We start from the raw sequence: 21,335 nt of genomic DNA, 5'->3' as shown, positions 1-21,335 counted from the left end.
CTCAAGTCCTCTAGAAGAACAGGCAGTGCTCTTAACCAATGAGCCCCCAGAGTTGTCATTTAACATTCCCACAATATCTTATCGTGGTGACATAATTCCTGCATACATAAGGAGTTAGAGTTCCAGGATTTTACTGGTCAGGAGGCTTTTCTGTGACTACAGATGGATGTGGTATAGGTAGAAATATAGCCAAGTGATGCCACTGTGGAGACACTAGAGAGCTCTCTAACGAAGAGTTTTACTATGTTTGCTGTAACCTCTGCTGGTGTTTCATTGTCACATGAGCAAAGCCAAGCAATTCACTGAAAAGTTCTGGACCAGCAGGGTGGGACACTGCCCAGTCACTATCTTTTCAGCATTACACTGTTAACACTCTACTTTGCCAATTAGCCCACCTTGGTTCAGTCATCAAGGGTACCAGGAGAAGTCTGTAAGTCCCCTCTCCCCCGTTTATTTTATTCACTTCCTGTCTACTTCCTATGTGACTTCCTGTCTGCTTGCTGTTCCTGTGAGCTGTTCCCAGCAACACCTATTCACCCTGATGGCTAGTTTCTAAACCCAGTGTGCAACTTTGTAGCTTTGCAGAGCAACTCCTCTCAGCGCCAGGCGCACAGGTTGCGTCTTCCCCTTTACCATTCCCAACCCCCCCACCCCATTTTTTTTTAATTCTTGCCTATTTTTTGTTGAAACTGTTTTCAGGATATTTTAATCTTTATCCTATTAGTATTGATGCTATAAATTGCATTTCTGTTCTTTTGATGATTGTGCCTAATTTTTATTTGTTAATTATTATTACTATTATTACTACTATTGTGTGTGCTTGTTTTTCAAGACAGGGTTTCTCTGTGTATCTCTGGCTGTCCTGGAACTCATTCTATATAGACCAGGCTGGCCTTGAACTCAAGCCTCCCAAATGCTGACTTTCTGGATATGTCTACCATGTCTGGCTATAAGTTAGCATCTTGAACTAACTAGTTAGTGAAAGGACTCTTGTCAGCTCAAGCACGGCACAGCAAGCTTGGCTCAAACAAGAATTGCCCTTTTTCCTAGTCCTCCTGCCTTGCTAAAAACCATTAGATTACATTTCTAAAGCTAGCAACCAAGGTCTAGTCCCTTATTTGGTCACTTCTTTTACCTAAGGCTGATTACTAAAGTCCAGCTATCTAAGCATTCAAGTCCAGCAATCAAAACCTCCTGTGGCTTACCTAATTAACATACCCAATCAAAATTAAACACCTCATCCTAACGCAGATTCCTGTTATACCTTTATAAACCAACTTTTTTTTTTGTTTTTGTTTTTTTTGTTTTTTTTGTTTTTTTTTTTTTTTTTTTTTTTTTTGGTTTTTCGAGACAGGGTTTCTCTGTGTAGCCCTGGCTATCCTGGAACTCACTTTGTAGACCAGGCTGGCCTCGAACTCAGAAATCCACCTGCCTCTGCCTCCCAAGTGCTGGGATTAAAGGCGTGCGCCACCACCGCCCGGCATAAACCAACATTTTTCTATGTGCTGTCTATCCAGAGGCAGTCCTTGGCCCCACTCTGAGACAAATACCCTTCCTCCCTCTCCTTTGTCCTCCCTCTTCTCCCTCATCCTCGATCTCCTGTTTTGTCCCTTCTCGCTGCCCTCTGTCCCTCCCAGGTAAATAAATCTCCTTTGTGTTGAGAACTTGCTCTTGGGGTTCCTAAGCCCATACTTCTTTCTCCCCTTTGCTCCATCTTTCAGTCTCTTTCACTACATGAGTAGTTTGCTGTTGATAATGTTTCACTTCTGTTCGAAATCTAACACTTTTCCTTCGATAACTTTTAAACTTCCTCTTTCTCTTGGGCTTAGAAATGGATCCAATTTATATTCAATTAACATGAAAGGGATTTAAGATATACTTTTAAGCTAAAAATGTTTCTTCATTTAAAATTTTTAGCGAGTCTTGTTTCTTTTCTTTCTCCTTATTGGTTCTTTGATGGTCTTTAAGAACTCATAAAATATATATTTGTGGCCTATTCTCCCCAGTTCTTGATACTGCATATTCATATTTGTATATCTTTGCTTCCCTGTGCCTTATTCCCAGTGAATTCCTCAGAAATAACTCACTACATCTCTTTCTGACAGTGTCTCTCTAGAGTTCCTTCTCTGATCTTAAATTCTAGTTTCTAAGTTTCCTAATTTGCATTTTAGCATATGGACCCGATTGCCGTTTGCACTTGCTTCTCTTTAATAACTTATACTTTAAAATTAATGGGCTTTCCTTCACTTGTCTCCTTGAGGAAGGTGAAAACTTTATGAGACTTCAGGCTGTTTTACAAAATTAACTTGAACAGCAGTGAGATTGTGAGAGGTAATTTTTCTGCCTATTTTGCTGGCTAACTTCTTGTTCTTTAAATTTTTAATTTAAAGGCTCAATTTGAATAGGAGTTTCTAGTTTCTCCTGCTGTGGTAGTTGCTATACTATCGTGGCTAAATATTTCTCTCTCTCTCTCTCTCTCTCTCTCTCTCTCTCTCTCTCTCTCTCTCTCCCTCTCTCTCTCTCTCTCTCTCTCTTCCCCTTTGCACTCATGTTCTCCATATTGCTAGAAATCAAGTTTTTTACATTGTACTTTCTAGTTGTGTATTGACCATATAAAAACATCATATTCTATTATAGACCTCCAATATCCTGAAGCTTTTATGTATTCCTTTTTTAAAACCTTTATACTATATATTTTTCATTTGATATATTTTGTTATTTTTATTAGTATATAGTATTACACAAAATAATAGGTTTCATTATAGTTTATATGTGCACACAATGTGCTGTGATCACATTTACCCCACTCTTACCCTCGCTCATCCCCCTTCTCTTCCCAGAGTGTCTTGTTCTGCCCTCTTTCCCTTTTTTAAAGTAGACTCCACATGTGAAAGGCAATATGTGGCATCTGTTTTTCCCGTTCTTCCTTATCTCACCTAACACGATGGTCTCTAGCTCTGCCCACTCACTTGCTCTTTTGGATCAATTTCTGGTAGGTCTTCTTTAATCGTGTTTTAAAAATACAACTTGTTGCTTTCCAATATTTACAGCACTTTTTTTTTCCTCCTTGATCACTGTGTTTACCATTTCTAGGACTGTATGAGATAGATTCTAGTCAGGAAAACTGAAGCCATGGAAAGAGTTTAGCATAAATTTTTGTCTACTTTGGTTAAATTCCCACTGAAGGATAAAAATGCAAAAAAGAGGGGAACATGAGGGAGCTATAGAAATTGGAACTGTGTAGAGAATTCCCTGAGGAATAAAAACCTTGTAATAAGTGAAGCCTACAGACTTGGTCAGGGAGACTATACAGTGGTGAGCAGTCTGCCATGGAAGAAGAAAGCAGGATAACTCAGCTAATACCAAGGGATCTTCACCAGCACCAGACACTGAGCCTTCAGTTGGGCCATGCCCCAGTTAGCAGTGAGTGTCAACTTGACACAGCATAGACTCATTTGGGAAAAAAGAGAGTTTCAATTGAGTAATCTTTATCAAGCTGGTCTGTGATCTTGTCTGTGACGGCTTGTCTTTATTGTTAATTGATGTGGGAGGGCCCAGCCCACTGTGGGTGGCACCATTTCTCACGACATGTGGTCCTGGCTGTATTTAAGAGGATCCAGCAATACCTCTCCTGGGCATATATCCAGAAGATGTTCCAACCGGTAAGAAGGACACATGCTCCACTATGTTCATAGCAGCCTTATTTATAATAGCCAGAAGCTGGAAAGAACCCAGATGCCCCTCAACAGAGGAATGGATACAGAAAATGTGGTACATTTACACAATGGAGTACTACTCAGCTATTAAAAGGAATGAATTTATGAAATTCCTAGGCAAATGGATGGATCTGGAGGGCATCATTCTGAGTGAGGTAACATATTCATAAAGGAACTCACACAATATGTACTCACTGATAAGTGGATATTAGCCCAAAAACTTAGGATACCCAAGATATAAGATACAATTTGTTAAACGCATGAAACTCAAGAAGAACGAAGACCAAAGTGTGGACACTGTGCCCCTTCTTGGAATTGGGAACAAAACACCCATGGAAGGAGTTACAGAGATAAAGTTTGGAGCTGTGAAGAAAGGATGGACCAACTAAAGACTGCCATATCCAGGGATCCATCCCATAATCAGCTTCCAAATGCTGACACCATTGCATACACTAGCAAGATTTTGCTGAAAGGACCCAGATATAGCTGTCTCTTGTGAGACAATGCCGGGGCCTAGCAAACACAGAAGTGGATGCTCACAGTCAGCTATTGGATGGATCACAGGGCCCCCAATGGAGGAGCTAGAGAAAGTACCCAAGGAGCTAAAGGGAACTGCAACCCCATAGGTGGATCATTATTATGAACTAACCAGTACCCCAGAGCTCTTGTCTCTAGCTGCATTTGTATCAAAAGATGGCCTAGTAGGCCATCACTGGAAAGAGAGGCCCATTGGACTTGCAAACTTTATATGCCCCAGTACAGGGGAATGCCAGGGCCAAGGGGTGGGGGTGGGTGGGTGGGGGACTGGGGGGGGGAGTATATTGGGGACTTTTTGGATAGCATTGGAAATGTAATTGAGGAAATTATCTAATTAAAAAAAATAAAATAAAATAAAATAAAAAGCTAGCTAAGCATGAGTCTATGAGCAAGCCAGGAAGCCGCATTCCTCCGTGGTTCCCGCTTCCAGTTCCTGCCTGGGGTCTATGCCCTGACTTCTCTCCATGATGTCTGCAACGTGTAAGCGGAAATGCCCTCATCCTCCCCTGAGATGCTTATGCTTAGAGTGTTTTGTCACAGCAACATTAAAAACAAGCAAACAAACAAAAAACCAGAACAATCCAGAACAGTCTCACAGCGTCAGTTTACTGAGACTCTAAATGTTAGTCACAGGGAGATTTGCTTAGGTTCTATCCCTAAGAGGGGCATTATGAAGAAGTAGCTTGAAGCTCACTCACACTCACCTTCCCTTCTTCCTCTGCCCTCCTCTGCATAGAGGCACGGGTGTGGGCATGCTCACACACACACACACACACACACACACACACACACACACACAGAGTGCCCCTATGTGATAGTCCTAGGACATCGCTTCTGTTTATCTTCCTCCTTTGTGGGTAGTTGGCAGAGTGGCTAAGGATGCTGATACCCTTTGTTAAAGCATGTACACTGTCAACACAACAATGGGATCGTATTTCTAGAGCACAAGAGTAGCATGTTCATCAGTTACACTTGGGAAGATCCCTGCTATATGTTACCCAGTAATTTCATTATATGGATTTAAAGCCCTCCATGGGCCCTAGAGCAATGGTTCTCAACCTGTGGGTCGAAACGCTTTTGGGGGTCACATATCAAATACCCTGCATATCAAACATTTACATTACGATTCATAACAGTAGCAAAATTACAGTTATGAAGTAGCAATAAAGCAACTTTATGGCTGGGGGTCACCACAGCATGAGGTATTAAAGGGTCATAGCCTTAGGAAGGCTGAGAACCAGTGCTCTCGAGGATGGTGGTCCAGGTGTACGTTCTGATGCGGTCTTGAGCTCTTTTGGAATCTTGGCTATTTCTTGTTATATGGTTGTATACAAGTTTTAGCTCTCTGAAAATGTTTTCTACATCTTTTGAGTATAAAGTCACTTGTGAATTCAAATCAAGGCTTAGGCATGGCACAGGTAACAAACAAAACCTCCAGAATAAAATAACAAACCCTTGTATAAATACGAAGACATCACCTTTGATGTTACTGAGCTATTTCTCCATTCTAAGAAGCAGGAGCCACAGCCTTCATTGTCTCCCGTTCTTCCACCACCATCTGGTCGAGAGTTGTTTGACAGCACTGTCCTCCTGACAGAGTTAGCCTGAGAACACGGAGGAGAGCGGGTGATGCTGGCCAAGGACTCTGTTTTACTCATAGCCACACTTTACATCTGAATTCCATGTAGAGATGTCTTGGAGGGTTGGGTTATCAGGAATCCATACCTCACATAGTCACACAAGTAGCTGTGGTCATTTACCTGATTGCCTACTCTTCATCAGGGTATTGACTTTAGACACAGGAAATCCCATGGTATAGTATTGAGAGGTACAGCTTTAACGTCTCCACCTGGTGCTTCATCTTGCCTGCCTTCCTATGTATTCTAGAAAAACACCTCTCTATATCAATAGATCAACACCTTCTTTAACACTTTTCTCGGGTTTGTTTTCTTTTTTTAAATGCCTCTGTGGCAGTGCTGTGACTCGGTTGGATCTCTAAAGTGACACATCACACTAGGATCCTGATTTGCCCAGAGACTTTAGCAGTAATTCAGGCTTTCTCTGAGGCTGTGTCAACAAGCCCCCCGCTGGTCAGCAACAGCAGCTCTGTTCTCTGCATCTTCCTGTTGTGCGAACACAGCCACAGGGCACCCAAGTTGTCGGAGCCCAGAGAGCGTACCTGGCTAGCTGCTTTCCTTTTCTCCTGTTCTCTTTGTAGAAGTAGGTAGAATCAGCTCAATTGGGGCTCTTTAAAGCAGTTCTGTGGTATCTGCCTCTGTAGGTGTCCGATCGGAGTTATCTTCTATTGTCTGGGATACTTTTGTTCAGATTTTCTTTAAACTTGTTCGGCTTGGCATAGAATGATTTTTCTATCTATTATAAAAAGAAATGTATCTGTAAAACATCTGTCTTGCACTATGTTATGGTCACTCTGATTTTCTATAGTTGAGTCTTTTTTTACTTTCTTGTTTTCTTTCTCCCCCCCGCCCCCCTCCCCCAGCACTGGGTCTCTAACGCATAGCTTTGAGTACTTCACCACTGAGCCAAAGCTCTAGTCTCTGACAGCTTTAGTAAACCAAACATGTGTCTGCTTAACCAGGCATTAAAACACTTATTTTATTATAAATTAGTTTTGTCTAATTTAATCTTTAAGACTTCCTAAGTATTTTGTTTGCTCAATTTTCTAGTGACATCTTAAAAAATTAAGTAAGATTACTACAACATTAGCGGCATTAGATGAAGTCAAAAATCCTTGCCATGATGTGGAATTCCTTTGCACCTGTCGCCTCCTGTACTCTAGTCTGAACTCCAGCCACTGTCTCAGTTTTCAGCTTTGTTCTGGTTTTGACCAGTTTCTCACAGGTGCAACCTGACAGACAGTCCTGCTGGAGGCTGACACACCTCACCTTCAACTTCCTGCCTGCCATTTACTAGTCAGGGAGAACTGTGAGACAAAGTACACTGGGGCAGGCACAGCCAGACAAGCAGGGCCTTCACACCCCACCCGCCCTGAGGCAGGAATGCAAAACAGAAAGGGTAATGAGAAAGGAAACCTTGGCAGGGTACAGAAACCTCACCATCACTGATAAAACCAAAATTGCCTGTGGAGACCTGTGTTCCTAAAGCCATCTCAGGCAAGACAACAAATGGCATGCTTACGATCAGAACATTTATAACCTCAAATCTCACCATGTTAGCCCTCCTCTCTCACCCCTAAATCTAAATGCCACCTCAGAGCACCACTTTACAGATTCACTTGTAAAAGAAAATTTAAGGGAAGCAGGCTAGCACATGCCATTTTTAAACTGTTCTTAAATTGTAGGTCTTGATTAATCTTCAAGTTTGCTATAATGCATGTTTTCTTAAGCATGGAGTATTCTCTTCCCTCTTCCACAAAGATTTTCATGCACAAATCAAAAGAAAAAAATCAGAATCATCCCTCTAAAATAAAACCCACTTAAAATTTCTGGCTCTTATTGGTCTAAAAACAAAATTGATTATAATAGATTGTAAAGCAAGAAGCAGCTGGGCATGGTGGTGCATACTGTTAATCCTAGCCCTGGGGAGGCAGGGGCAAGCGGCTCTCTGTGAACTGAAAGCCACCCTGGTCTACATAGTGAGTTCCAGGACACCCAGGACTACAGAGACAGAGACAGAGACAGAGACAGAGACAGAAAGCAACAGAGACAAACAGAAAAACAGAGATAGATAGAGAGACAGAGACAGAAACAGAGACAGAAAGACAGAGAGACAGACACAGAAAGAAAAAGAGATAGAAAGACTATGTCTCAATAATAATAATAATAATGATAATAATCACAATAAAAAGCCGGGCGTGGTGGCGCACGCCTTTAATCCCAGCACTCAGGAGGCAGAGGCAGGCGGATTTCTGAGTTCGAGGCCAGCCTGGTCTACAAAGTGAGTGCCAGGACAGCCAGGGCTACACAGAGAAACCCTGTCTCGAAAATAAATAAATAAATAAATAAATAAAATAATCACAATAAAATAGGAAGCACATGTATGATTCTTCATTGGCATATGCAATGGACTTGAATTTCTCCCAGACACAGAGTTCAACTTCAGCTTTCACTTGTTAGATTAAGTATTGAGAGCAAAGTAACTTACTGCATTGAAATGACTCTAAGCAGTGAGAGCCTCATTTCTATTCCAAGTGTCAGGCTAGGGGTGTAGGCACAGTATGGGGAGGTAGCAGTGCACTAAGGTCTTTCCATGACAGTGAGCCTGCCTCTGTTTTTCACCTCCCAGGCCAGGGTGTCTGCCTGATTTGCATTTCCAGCTGATCAGCCTCCATCATATCTCTGCTCTGACCCACAGCAACTGAGGACAGAGGAGTGCCTGGCTTTGTGACTTTATCCCTGGGAGACACCTCAGAACCCGCATGGATTGCCTCTGGTCACATCTTATGAGCCAGGCTTGTTCTAGGAGCCACAGGCTTTCACTGCGTGGCTGTGTGTCCGGTGGACACACTCACACTCTGCTCCTGAAAGAACCTAATGGGGAAACCCCCACCCAACTCCCGATTCAGCGTGCACCCAAGAATCACGAATAGAACACAACACCTTGATGTAACAACACGAGGTATTTTAATGGCGGAGCTCCGGGTCGAAACGTATCTCACACAGGAGACAGTGGATTCGACCACAAGGCTTGGAAGCTAGGGGTTTTTATAGAAAAGGAGTGGGGCTGGGGGAGGAATTGGCGCGGTTTCACATGATTGGTCCATTTAAACATCAGCAGCCTGAGGTCAGAGGGGTGGGAGATAGGGAAGCGATGGGCCTGCCCGGGCATGTCCTGGTCTGTTCTGCTATGTTCTCAGCCCCAGGTTTCAAAGCTCACAAACAACTCTTTGGGCTATTTGACATACATTACATGAATCACAGGTCTCAAGTTTTATTTCCTTTCATTCCCCTCTTCTTCTGTTTAGACTAATTCTAATCATAGAATTTTAGAGATTGGTGTCCCCTAACTCTTCATCTACCTGAACTATAGGTTGATATTGCCTTTGAAGAACCATGAGTTTTACTGTATCAATTCTACTCTGGATAAAAGCCATTCCTCTATTTATTATACAGGGGCCGAAAACTAAAGCTAAGCATATCATAAGGATTGGTCCAGCTACAGCGGAAATCAAAGAAGTTATCCAAGATGGTCGTGATTCAAACCACGACTCAAACCACCCCCGTTGAGCATCCCGTTCCCGTTTCCTTCGCTCTAATCTTTCTCTCAGTTTCTGCATAGAGTCTCTAACTATTCCTGTATGATCTGCATAGAAGCAGCACTCTTCTTTAAGGGCAGCACACAGTCCTCCTTCCTTTAGGAACAACAAATCAAGACCTCTCCTGTTCTGCAAAACTACCTCAGACAGGGAGGTCAAAGATTTTTCTAAAGCGTCAATGGACTTCTCTATTGCCGCTAGGTCTTCATTGACAGCATCCCTCAAAGACTGAATTCCCTGTCTTCCTTCTATCAAAGCTGACACTCCTGTCCCCACTCCTACTGCCATACCTATTCCCAAGAATGCAGCCAGGGTTAAAGTAATTGGTTCTCTTTTCGACCGCCGGCCAGCATAGCTTTCTTCTAAACTGGATGCAGGGTGATAATATACGCGGGGTAACAGCTGGATCATGACACAAAAATCATGAGATGAATTAAAAACCTTAGTTGATACACAGGGAGTAAGTCCTGTATTGCAAGCCCACCATCCAACCGGGGAAGGTACAAGATAGTAATTAGCTTCCGTTCTGGACACGGACTGAATTTGTCCGCATAGGTGTTTGTGAGTGGAAGGTGGGGTGCCTATACAGAGACCTGGACTCCTCGCAGATACTTCAGTCAGGGTCAGTTTTTGTCCTGTTCCCCAAGAGCAGGAAGTATGGCTGCTGGTTCTGTTGAAATCTCCATTGAAAGCAATTCCTTCATAATAAGGCGGACCCGAGGTCAGGCATAGCCAGCAGTCCTCAGTAGCCCTTGGATCAGTTCTATTAAGGGCATAAAAGGCTCCTCTCACTAGGTTAAACATCCTCTGTCTTGTTGAAGGAATCTCAGGGGTAATAATTAGAGGTACCTGAGGAGTGGGAGGTTGGGTGGTAGCAGCCATACTAAGAGGGTCCGCAATCACCGGAGTAGGCTGAGGAATAGTATGGGTGAGGGGTGTGGACTTGGTTGGGGGGCCTAAAGGATTGTAGGGGGTCTCTACTTTTAGTCTGATGGTGAACAATAATCCCTCATCATATCTTTCCTTGTAAATCCTAAGACCCCAGGTATACCCTTTTGTCCATCCCAGAGCTCTTTTCCCTGGTTCAGTAAAGGTGACACGGAGCGGATGGCACCAGTCAGTACACTCGTCTAGGTCGAATCCTCCAGGTACATAAGACGCTAGGGAATAGTTGGCTGTTACTCTAATATAGTCCCAGCTTGAGGAGGGCTTCCAGTGGGCTGTACCTGAAGTCTCGCAACCCCAGCTCTTGCAATAGAAGTCAGCCTTACCTCCACATGTTGGATTAAGGGATTGACTTCGGTGGGGCCCGGGACAGACATAGAAGGGATGGGTTCGAAGCATACTTCTATCCCTTTGGTTAGAGCAACCACCCCATGGGTCTCTCGAATGTTTTTCTACGTACGGAGGGGGTGTTAAAGGTGCCCTCTGAATGTCAGAGTACCCCTCCAAGTCCCATCCAGGAGGGGCTCCTATAGCCAACTTACAGATGTCAGGGAAAAGATCAGGCCACCAAGTCCACAGAGGGTGTACCTCGGCGATTGTCCACACAGCCCTACCCCCCTCATTGAGTACCTCCCACGTTTGTTGAACAGGACTGTGGGGGTTGAAGTCCTTTGGGATCGCTCTTACGAAGCAGGCGCAACTTAAAAGGGTTAGTAGTCTTCTCCAAAGTCCACTCATCATGGCTGACTCCAGGGGGTGCTCTCTTGACGTGGGATGCGTGGACCCAAGTGGGGATTCCTTCCACTTTGACCGCGGTGGGCGTTGTCAGTAGCACCAAGTAGGGTCCCTTCCACCTCGGTTCTAGGTTTCCCGCTCGGTGTCTCCTCACCAGGACTGCGTCTCCTACTTCAAACTGGTGCGGCACCTGTGTGTCACCAGCAACATAGGTTTCTTTTAGCTGTTCCCAGACCTCTTTTCTTACTATTTCGAGAGCTTTTAATCGAGCCAAAAGACTAGAAGAAGGAGAGAAAGACACATCCGGGTGATTCCTATCCCCTACAGTCATAAAAATGGGTGGGGGTGCCCCATACATTAATTCAAATGGAGTTAGGCCAAGGGGTCCAGGTGTATTCCGAACCCTGAACAAGGCATAAGGGAGAACGGCTGTCCAATCGCTTCCACCGGATTCTAAGGCTATTTTAGTCAGAGTCTCCTTTAGCGTCCTGTTCATCCTCTCTACCTGTCCTGAACTCTGGGGTCTGTATGCACAATGTAATTTCCAATTTGTCCCCAGTTGCCTGGCCAATCCCTGACTTACCTGGGAGACAAAGGCAGGTCCGTTGTCTGACCCCATTACCTTAGGTATCCCAAAGCGGGGAAGGATTTCTTCAAGTATCTTCTTGACCACTACATTAGCTGTTTCTTTCTTGGTGGGGAACGCTTCGACCCATCCTGAGAAGGTGTCTATAAAAACTAGGAGATATTTATTTCCATACCTAGCCGGTTTCACCTCAGTGAAGTCAGTTTCCCAGTAGGCTCCAGGCCTGTCTCCTCGCAGTCGTTTTCCTTCCTGGAGCCTGCTAGACCCAGCATTGGTAAGTGCACAAGCACGGCAGTTTTTTACTATCTCCTGCACAATTCTCTTTAATCCAGGAATGTAATAGGGGGACTTACTAACCAATTTTAGTATTTTTTTAGTTCCTAAATGAGTCAGATGGTGTATGTTAGCTAAGTAATCTCGCCCCTCTTCTTCTGTGAGGGTTCTTTTATTAATTTCCTCAGCAGTGGGCTGTTGGGTTCTCACCACCAGAGTCATTGGCCCTTGGGCTGCTTTTTTAGCTTCTTGGTCTGCCATTTGATTTCCTTTTTCAACGGGCCCAGTTCCCTTCTGGTGTCCTGGGCAATGGATAATTGCCACCCTACGGGGCAGATGAACAGCTTCTAATAAGCTGAGAATTTCTTCTTTATTTTTGATATCTTTGCCGGCAGACGTCAGCAGTCCACGGTGTCGGTATATTGCTCCGTGAACATGAGCCGTGGCAAAAGCGTACCGGCTGTCAGTATAGACATTAAGAGTCCTTCCTTCTGCCAGCCTTAAGGCTTGAATTAGTGCGATTAGTTCTGCTTTTTGAGCTGATGTACCCTCTGGCAGGCTGCTGGCCCATATGACAGACTTTCCATCTACTACTGCTGCCCCAGCCCTCCGCTTACCTTCTACCACAAAGCTGCTTCCGTCTGTGAACCAAGTCATCGCCCCTGGCCAAGGTTGGTCTGTGAGGTCTGGCCGGATTCCAGTCTCTTCTGCCAGTATCTCTTCACACTTATGTGCAGGGGCCTCGTCCTCAGGTAGTAAGGAGGCAGGGTTGAGAATGGCTGGGGGTGCGAAACTTACTCGCTCTGTCAGCAATAGGCTCTGGTAATGCGTCATTCGGGCGTTGGTCAACCAGCGGTCCGGTGGTTGCCTGACGATGCTCTCAAGAGAGTGTGGGGCCACTATGGTAACATTCTGGCCCATAGTCAGTTTGTCAGCATCTCTTACTAGCACAGCCGTGGCTGCTATCGCTCGCAGGCAGGAGGGCCATCCACTGGCCACAGAGTCCAGTTTCTTTGATAAGTAGGCTACCGGGCGCTTCCATGGTCCCAAAACCTGGGTAAGAACTCCCCTTGCCACTCCATTTCTTTCATCAATGTATAGGGTGAAAGGTTTGTTTAAATCTGGCAGGGCCAATGCCGGAGCCTGCAGCAGTGCCTTTTTGAGAGTTTCAAAGGCTAGCTGATGTTCCCTGGTCCAGGTGAATTCCCCTTTCTCTTTGGTTAGTGGATACAAGGGAGCTGCCAGTGAGGCAAATCCGGGAATCCAGAGTCTGCAAAACCCGGCAGTCCCCAGGAACTCTCTTACCTGGCGAGCAGTAGTAGGGGCCGGGATCTGCATAACAGCTTGTTTTCTGGCTTCTGTGAGCCACCGTTGTCCATCTCTCAGGACATATCCTAGGTAGGTCACTTCTATCTGGCATAACTGAGCCTTTTTAGCAGAGGCCCGATACCCCAGCTTACCTAACTCGCCCAGGAGGTTATGGGTCCCAATTTCACAGTCCTCGCGTGTTTCTGCAGCTAGGAGCAGGTCATCTACGTATTGCAAAAGAGTCACCTGTGGGTTATTGGCTCGGAAAAGAGCAAGATCTCGGTGTAGGGCTTCATCAAACAAAGTGGGCGAGTTCTTGAATCCCTGAGGCAGCCTCGTCCATGTGAGCTGTCCGGCTTGTCCACTCTCGGAGTCTCGCCATTCGAAAGCGAACAAGGGCTGGCTGTTGGGGTGTAACCTCAAACAGAAAAAAGCGTCTTTGAGATCCAGGACTGTGTACCATGTCCGACCAGGTGGCAAGGTGCTGAGGAGGTTATAAGGATTTGGCACCGTGGGGTGTATGTCCTGAACTCTCTTATTGACTTCTCTAAGGTCCTGGACTGGACGGTAGTCACTGGTCCCTGGTTTTTTTACTGGAAGTAGAGGAGTGTTCCAAGGGGATTTGCATGGAACCAAAATCCCTTGTTGGAGCAGTTTGTTGATTTGGGGGCGTATACCCTCTCGAGCTTCTCTGCTCATGGGATATTGTCGGACCCCTATAGGGGTGGCCCCGGACTTAAGTTCAATCACCACGGGGGGGACCAGTTTTGCCATCCCCACTCCTCCCGTCTCTGCCCATGCCTGAGGGTATCGATTCAACCAGTCCTGTAATCCCTCATGGGGCTTTACTTTATTTTGGTAAAGTCGATATTCCTCTCCTAGTTGTAAAGACAGCTCTAGAGTCTGGGGCACTTTTATTCCCCAGAAAACCTCCGGTCGATGAGAGGTGAAAGTTATTTGTGCTTTTAACTTGGTTAGTAAGTCTCTCCCCAATAAAGGCATAGGACACTCTGGAATGACTAGAAATGAATGAGTTACTCGATTTCGCCCTATGTCTACTACTCGGGATGTGGTCCATGGATACAACTTTTGTCCCGTGGCCCCAATCACCAAGGTTTTTTCATTTTTTTTCACTTTTCCTAGAGGTGTTTTGAGTACTGAAAATTCGGCTCCCGTGTCAACTAGAAAGTCCACAGGGGTCCCCTCCACTTCTAAGGTTACCCTAGGCTCGGGGAGGGGGTCCGAGCCCCGTTCCCCCTAGTCTTCATCTTCTCCAAGAGAAAGTACCTTTACCTCTTGTTTTTTTTTCGGACAGTCGCTCTTCCAGTGGCCCATTTCCTTGCAATATGCGCATTGGTTCCTCTCCAGGCGCTGCCTGCCTTCTCGGGGTCTCCTTGGTCCCTGCTGTCTTTTGTCTCCCAGGTACCCTGACTGTCTACCTTTTCTTCCGTTATCTCTTTCTCCTACTGCGGCCAGGATCCTAGTCAAAACCTTTTCTTGCCTCCTGTCTCTCCTATCCTCATCCTCTCTTTTCTCTCTTTTCTCTCTCTCTAACTTTTCATCTTCTGTTTCTCTCCTATGATACACTTTCTCTGCCTCTCTAACTACATCTCTTATGGTGTAATCCTGCAAGCCCTCAATTCGCTGTAACTTCTTCCTAATGTCAGGAGCCGACTGGCCAATGAAGGCCATAATTACTGAGGCCCTTTGACCCTCAGACGTGGGGTCGAATGGGGTATATCTCCTATAAGCCTCCATGAGCCTTTCGAGGAAGACTGAGGGGGGCTCAGTTGCTCCCTGCATAACCTCTCTTACCTTGGCCAGATTCGTGGGCTGCCGGGCAGCACCTCTGAGACCCGCCACTAGGACCCGGCGATAATTGGACAGTCGTTCCCTACCTGGTGCCGTATTATAATCCCATCGGGGCCGGGTTAGCGGGAATCCTTCATCTATTTCAGCTGGAGTTTGGACAGGGCGCCCAGCCTCGTCTCGGACGTTTTTCCGAGCCTCAAGGAGAATTCTCTCCCTCTCCTCGGTTGTGAATAGAGTCTGCAGAAGCTGCTGGCAGTCATCCCAGGTCGGCTGGTGTGAATACATTAATGATTCAACCAACCCAGTGAGTCCTGCAGGGTTCTCTGAAAAAGGGGGGTGATTAGCTTTCCAGTTATAGAGGTCAGAAGAGGAAAAAGGCCAATACTGTAGGGGCTGTAGACTGTTCGGATCGGCAGGGGGAGCCCCAATAGCCCTGAGGGGGAGCGCCACGGTTGAATCCGCAGGCCCCTCAGGGGTGACTCCTCGCCGGCTCCTTGTTCCTGTGGAGGGACCCCCTCCTCCGGCCGGGGCCTGAGGCAGGGGTCCGGAGGGAGCTGAAGGTTGGGGCTGGGAAGCATATGGTGGGGGTTGAGGGGTGTCGGGCCATTCAGGGGGTTCTTCAATCTCTGGATAGATCTTGGGGGGTTTCGTCACTGGTGTGCTGCGGTCATCATCTCCCCCGAGCGGTGGTTTCGGTTTCTCTTTCTCACCATTTTCTCGGATGGCTAGAATCTTGGTGCCAGGGCGGAGAGGCGGGAGGAATGGGCGAACCCACGGGGGTGGGTAGCGTGCCAAGTCCTCCCATACCGTGATGTACGGTTGCTGCTCTGGATACGATCCTGGCCCCTCCTGAAAAACAATGGCCTTCACAGCCCTTATGGTGGGTAAGTAAAAAGTTCCTTCTGCTGGCCAACCTACTCCAAAAACAGGCCATTCTGAGGAACAGAAAGTCATCCATGGCTTTTTTTTCACTGTTACTGACAAATTTCGTCCTCTAGCCCTAACGTCCGTCCAATGGTCCTTAGTCAAAGATAAAGGAGTAGACACGGTCTGTCCCATAGTGAAGAATAAGAATAAACACAACACAATGACAGAGACGGAAAACACTAAGACATCCAAACACACTCGTCCGCGTCTGGACTTATACAACCAGCCAAACGCTACCTCTGACGGAGTGGGATTCCGCGTCCACTCCTCTGGCAGGAAGAGCACTCACTCTTCTTCACTCTGCCGGGCAACAGCCAGGTCCTCCTGACTGTTCCGTACCCTGGGCACTCCAGGGTCTCCCTCGGAACGTCTTCCAAGGTTGCAGCCCGTGGGGAAATAGACCGTCGTCTTCCCACAGCCACTAGGGTCCTTACGGTCCTCAGTGGCAGCTGCCAGAATACAGAAAACCAGAACTGGTAACACAGGTGGGACTCAAACCCACAATCTCAGAATTGAAAAACCAAGACACAAGTTCAGCGGTTTCACACTTACACACTTAGACAACAGACAACATACAAGACTCACACAAACAAACGTACCTCCAAGGGGTCCTTCGGGGTTCTTGGGTGTCACGCAGATCTCGGTGGGACCTCCAAATGAAAGAACCTAGTGGGGAAACCCCCACCCAACTCCCGATTCAGCGTGCACCCAAGAATCACGAATAGAACACAACACCTTGATGTAACAACACGAGGTATTTTAATGGCGGAGCTCCGGGTCGAAACGTATCTCACACAGGAGACAGTGGATTCGACCACAAGGCTTGGAAGCTAGGGGTTTTTATAGAAAAGGAGTGGGGCTGGGGGAGGAATTGGCGCGGTTTCACATGATTGGTCCATTTAAACATCAGCAGCCTGAGGTCAGAGGGGTGGGAGATAGGGAAGCGATGGGCCTGCCCGGGCATGTCCTGGTCTGTTCTGCTATGTTCTCAGCCCCAGGTTTCAAAGCTCACAAACAACTCTTTGGGCTATTTGACATACATTACATGAATCACAGGTCTCAAGTTTTATTTCCTTTCACTCCCAAGTATGAGGTTGTAAGCAGAGTTGTTGGGATCAAAGCCTGGACCTGCACAGTTGTAACAAATGCAGCAGTTTCTCTTTAGAGGGTTTATTGAGAGATGAATCATTAAGAAATACAGGGAAACGAGATTTGTTCAAAGTGGCCACGTTGGGAAGAGAGACAAAGGGATCCAATAGCCTCTTGAAGTCTGTCTATGTTCAGGGTCCTGAAATGAGGTTTTGCTTTAAACAGCATGTCAGAGATATGCAATCCTGGTCATGGTATGCTTCCACTCGTCAGTCTCAGCTCCAGTCTCTCCGTGAGACGATCTAACAAGTTGTCAGGACATCGTGAAACCTTTTCCTGGAAGACGGATTCCTTCTCTGGCTGGCACCAGGTTTCAGCATCTTCCCACTCACAGCGTGAGACACCTGGAGAAATCCCTCTTTCGCAGGTACCATTTTCTAAGAGTCAGATAGTCGCCTGGGCATGATGATGGCACATACCTTTAATCCTAGCACTTGAGAGTCAGAGGCAGGGGGATCTCTGAGTTTGAGGCCAGTCTGGTCTACAGAGCTAGTTCCCAGACAACCAGGGTTCCATCAAGAACCCCTGTCTCAAAAAACAAAACAAAACCAAACAAAAAAGGAAGCGAGCCAAAGGGAGGGGCACAACCATCTCTCTTTAGTATGGCTTTCCTCATTGTGTACAGAATGAGGAAAATGGGGCCAGAAAGCAAAGCCAAAGGTGTCAGTCCCCAGAGGACCCAAGGCTAGTTCTCAAAGCAGACACCTGTGGAGAGACTCACAGGTAGGCAAGCAGTCCCCTTTCCCCAGCCCTGTTTCTCACCTGCCCCTTCCAATCCCGGTCTCACACAGACAAAGCCTCTTGATTCTCCAAACAAACATCTTTCCCTGACTTTCTTGGAAAATGTAGCTCATCCCTACAGGGTACATCTTCCAGAAAGTCTGGGCTGGTTCATTTCCAGAAAGTTCTCCTTCATTGTGGAATATGCTTTCCTACGACTTTCTTGAGGGAAGACAGGGGCTGAAGCCATGGCTCAGTGGTTAAGAGCACTGACTGCTTTTCAGAAGACCTGAGTTCAAACCCCAGCACCCACATTCTGGTTCACAGTTATCTATAACTCCAGTTGCAGAGAATCTGATGACTTCTTCAGGCCTCTGAGGGCACCAGACCCATATGTGGTGCACAGACATGTGTGCTTGCAAAACATACACACACACAAACACACAGAGACAATAATAATAATAATTAATAATAATTTTTAAACAGGGAACACAAGTAAAAGACTTTTCTCTAAGAGAAAGAAGAAATGTCAGGCTTCCTGAAGCTGGGGTGGGGGGATTTTGTTAAACCTTAGTTTTCTTCAGATGAGTCTACAGTGGGGATTTGGGAGAAAGCACAGGCAAACATCAATAAACCTCTCCCCTGGGTTAAATTATTAATGAATTTCTATGCCGCACAAGTGTTCAGCATCATGTATCTTCCCTCACCACTGACAAAAATTCAATGTCTGCAAGAGCCCTAACCAGGAACACATCAGAAGGTGCCTTATTTGAAGATGGAGTCTGAACAGAGGCAATTTTAGTTAAATGGGTCATTAGGATGGCCATCCTCATAAAAAGACATTAGGTTCAGAGGAAAGTGTGAAGACATGGGGAGAAGGAGGCTCTCTGCAAACCAAGAGGAAGGCTTAGAAACCCAGAGCCCAGGGCTGTGAGCAAGCTTCTGTGTTTCTATTAAGAGACCGGTTCTCTGGAAATTCGTTACCACACCCCTCCCAAACCAGTGAGATGCAACAATGCAGACATTGAACCGGGAAGTTTCTTTATATTTGCTGACTTTTTTTTTTTTTTTTAGAGGGGCTGGGCTTTGTAAACATTAGTCTGGCTCGATTTGTTTGACTCTGTATTGATTCTTTGTGAATTTCACACCATTCACCCCAAACCCCAATCATCTCCCCATCCCTGCATAGCTGCCCTCTTGCAGTCTCACCCCCAGAAAAGAAAATCAAACCAACCAAATAACCAACCAACCAAAAAACCTCTCCATGGAAGCTGCAGTGTACCATGGTGTACACACAGTATACCCTTTGCCCAAACAACTTTACTTGCAAATGTGCATTGCAGTGAGTCACTTGGTCTGCTTCGAGGCTTTTGGCTTCTGCTGCAACCTCAAGACTGGACCCTCACCAGGACTCCTCTTGGCTCTCTTGTTGTTGCCCTGTGTCATGGAGATCCTGCAGCTTTGCTGACTTCAGTGAGCGTGCACTTCTGAATTTCAGTTTCTAATCAGTCCCTCAGCATCCACCGGCTCTACTGCCTTCCTAGGACTCCTTGGGAACTGAGATTTTTACTAATGTGATGAAGGGGCTTGACTGGGTTCTCTTTCATCCCTGTGTTCTGAGCAGGTGATTCGTAAAACTGCAGGACACTTCAGCTGAGGAATAGTCGGATTTTTTGAGGGTGCTTTATGTATCTTTAATTTTCAGACAGCCAGGACCCCAGGAAAGAAGTCAAAGTTGGGGAACACTGAGTTTGTTTCCATCACTGAAAAGGCCCCAGGCCCATTAGCCTTCTAAATAATGTAGTAAGTCTTACAGGAATGCCAACTGTAGGGTTTGCCAGACGTTGGCAAAGCTCAAGAAGCACAGAGCCTGGATGCTGACAGGTCCTGAGAAGCTAACACTCCACATATCTTTCATAGATTGTGTCTGTCTGAGCTGCTGTGTTCCACTTGCTGCAATCCATTTTCTGTTACTAGTAACATAATATCCCAGTCCAGTGTCACTGCTCGTGGAAAATTATAAGACAAAGTGGTTTGTTTGGATTACAGTTACGGTTGAAAGAAAGGAGTCACATCTGCCAAATGGTCCTAAAGGCACCTTGGGGCATCACCATATGGCAGGAGGCAGGAAGAGCATGTGCCTGTCTCTTGTAGGCTCTCTTCAATTTTTTTTTTTAAATTTAGATATATTTTCATTTTACGAGTATGAGGTTTTATCTTTCTGACTGGATGTGAGACTTATTACCTTACATGATTTGGTTGGGTAAAGAAGAACACTGTAGAATTCCCAGGAATGCAGGACCCATCACTAGTCCAGGGGACTGGAATTGGAGATGATATATTTGACCCCACAGCTGTCAGGAGTGAGCCACTTCTTAGCACCCACGCCTTCAAATTCATCTGCATTAACTTAGTGACTCTCCACTTCTCTGGAATGTGGATCTTCTGGCAGGAGGGACTTGAACTCAGCCCTGTGTTTCTTATTCTGCAGTTTGGTGCAGATGGACATGATGACTTAGCCAATGTGAACCCTGGCCACTGTGCCCCGGGGCTTCCCAAAGGCACCCCACATACCTACCTGTCTGAAGCCTGGACTGGGGACAACACTGAGATCAGGGACTTAAATAACTGCTGGAAAATTGTCTCCAAGGTCTCTTAGGGCAACCCAGATCAGCAAGAGGCCCCATGTCAAGGAGGCTGCTGTTTGTGAGCATTGCACACTAGGCCCCCATGGGGAAAGGGCCTGGGTTGGCTTAATTGGTTGCAGGTGTGTGTTTTATCTACATGTATGTGCAACATATGCAGGCCTGATACCCATGAGGTCAAAAGGGGGAGGGTCTGGTTCCCCAGAACTGGAATTATAGATGGTTGTAAGATGCTGTGTGGATGCTGGAAATCAAACTCTGGTCCTCTGTTAGAGCAGTCAGTGCCCTTAACCAGTGAGCCTACTCACCAGCCTCCATCTTCTCTTCTTTAAAACCCTGCAATTATGCAGATTGTGCCCTGAAGATAGAGATTAAACTGCAACATAAGATTCAGGAGGACAACCATATTCAAACCACAGAAGATATTTAAAGAAAAAAAGCATTCTAATAGAAACCAAGTAAGACTATGTATGCTATCAATATAGGGTTGGTTATAATAGTAAGAAATACAGGGCTTAATTTTGACCCAAGCAAGGACCAGGCTGGGTAAGAGCAGAGGAGAATCAGGAGGAAGTGGGTAGAAAGGAAGAAACATTGGAAGCAGCCCATGGTGGTCAGACACTCAAGATGTGCTAAGTCTCAGTAAACCACCTGAGAAGGATCCTAGCTAAAACTGGGCCAGGCATGTTGCAGATCACCCTGAGGATGAGGCCCAGTTTAAAAAAAAAAAAAAAAAAAAAAAAAAA

At 45.9% G+C, this 21,335-nt stretch overlaps 1 non-coding gene across 1 annotated transcript; it reads right to left on the bottom strand.

Moving 5' to 3' along the window:
* Positions 1-20,581: 20,581 nt before the first annotated feature.
* On the bottom strand, positions 20,582-20,711 carry LOC115032818 (small nucleolar RNA SNORA70). Its single transcript, XR_003838481.1, has one exon. It is a non-coding gene; the product is annotated as a small nucleolar RNA SNORA70 (small nucleolar RNA).
* Positions 20,712-21,335: the final 624 nt, after the last annotated feature.

Source organism: Mus caroli, unplaced genomic scaffold, assembly GCF_978045245.1.
Source record: "Mus caroli unplaced genomic scaffold, Mus_caroli_1 scaffold_14, whole genome shotgun sequence".
Taxonomy (NCBI): Eukaryota; Metazoa; Chordata; class Mammalia; order Rodentia; family Muridae; genus Mus; species Mus caroli.
This window is presented reverse-complemented; position numbering and strand designations above follow the sequence as displayed.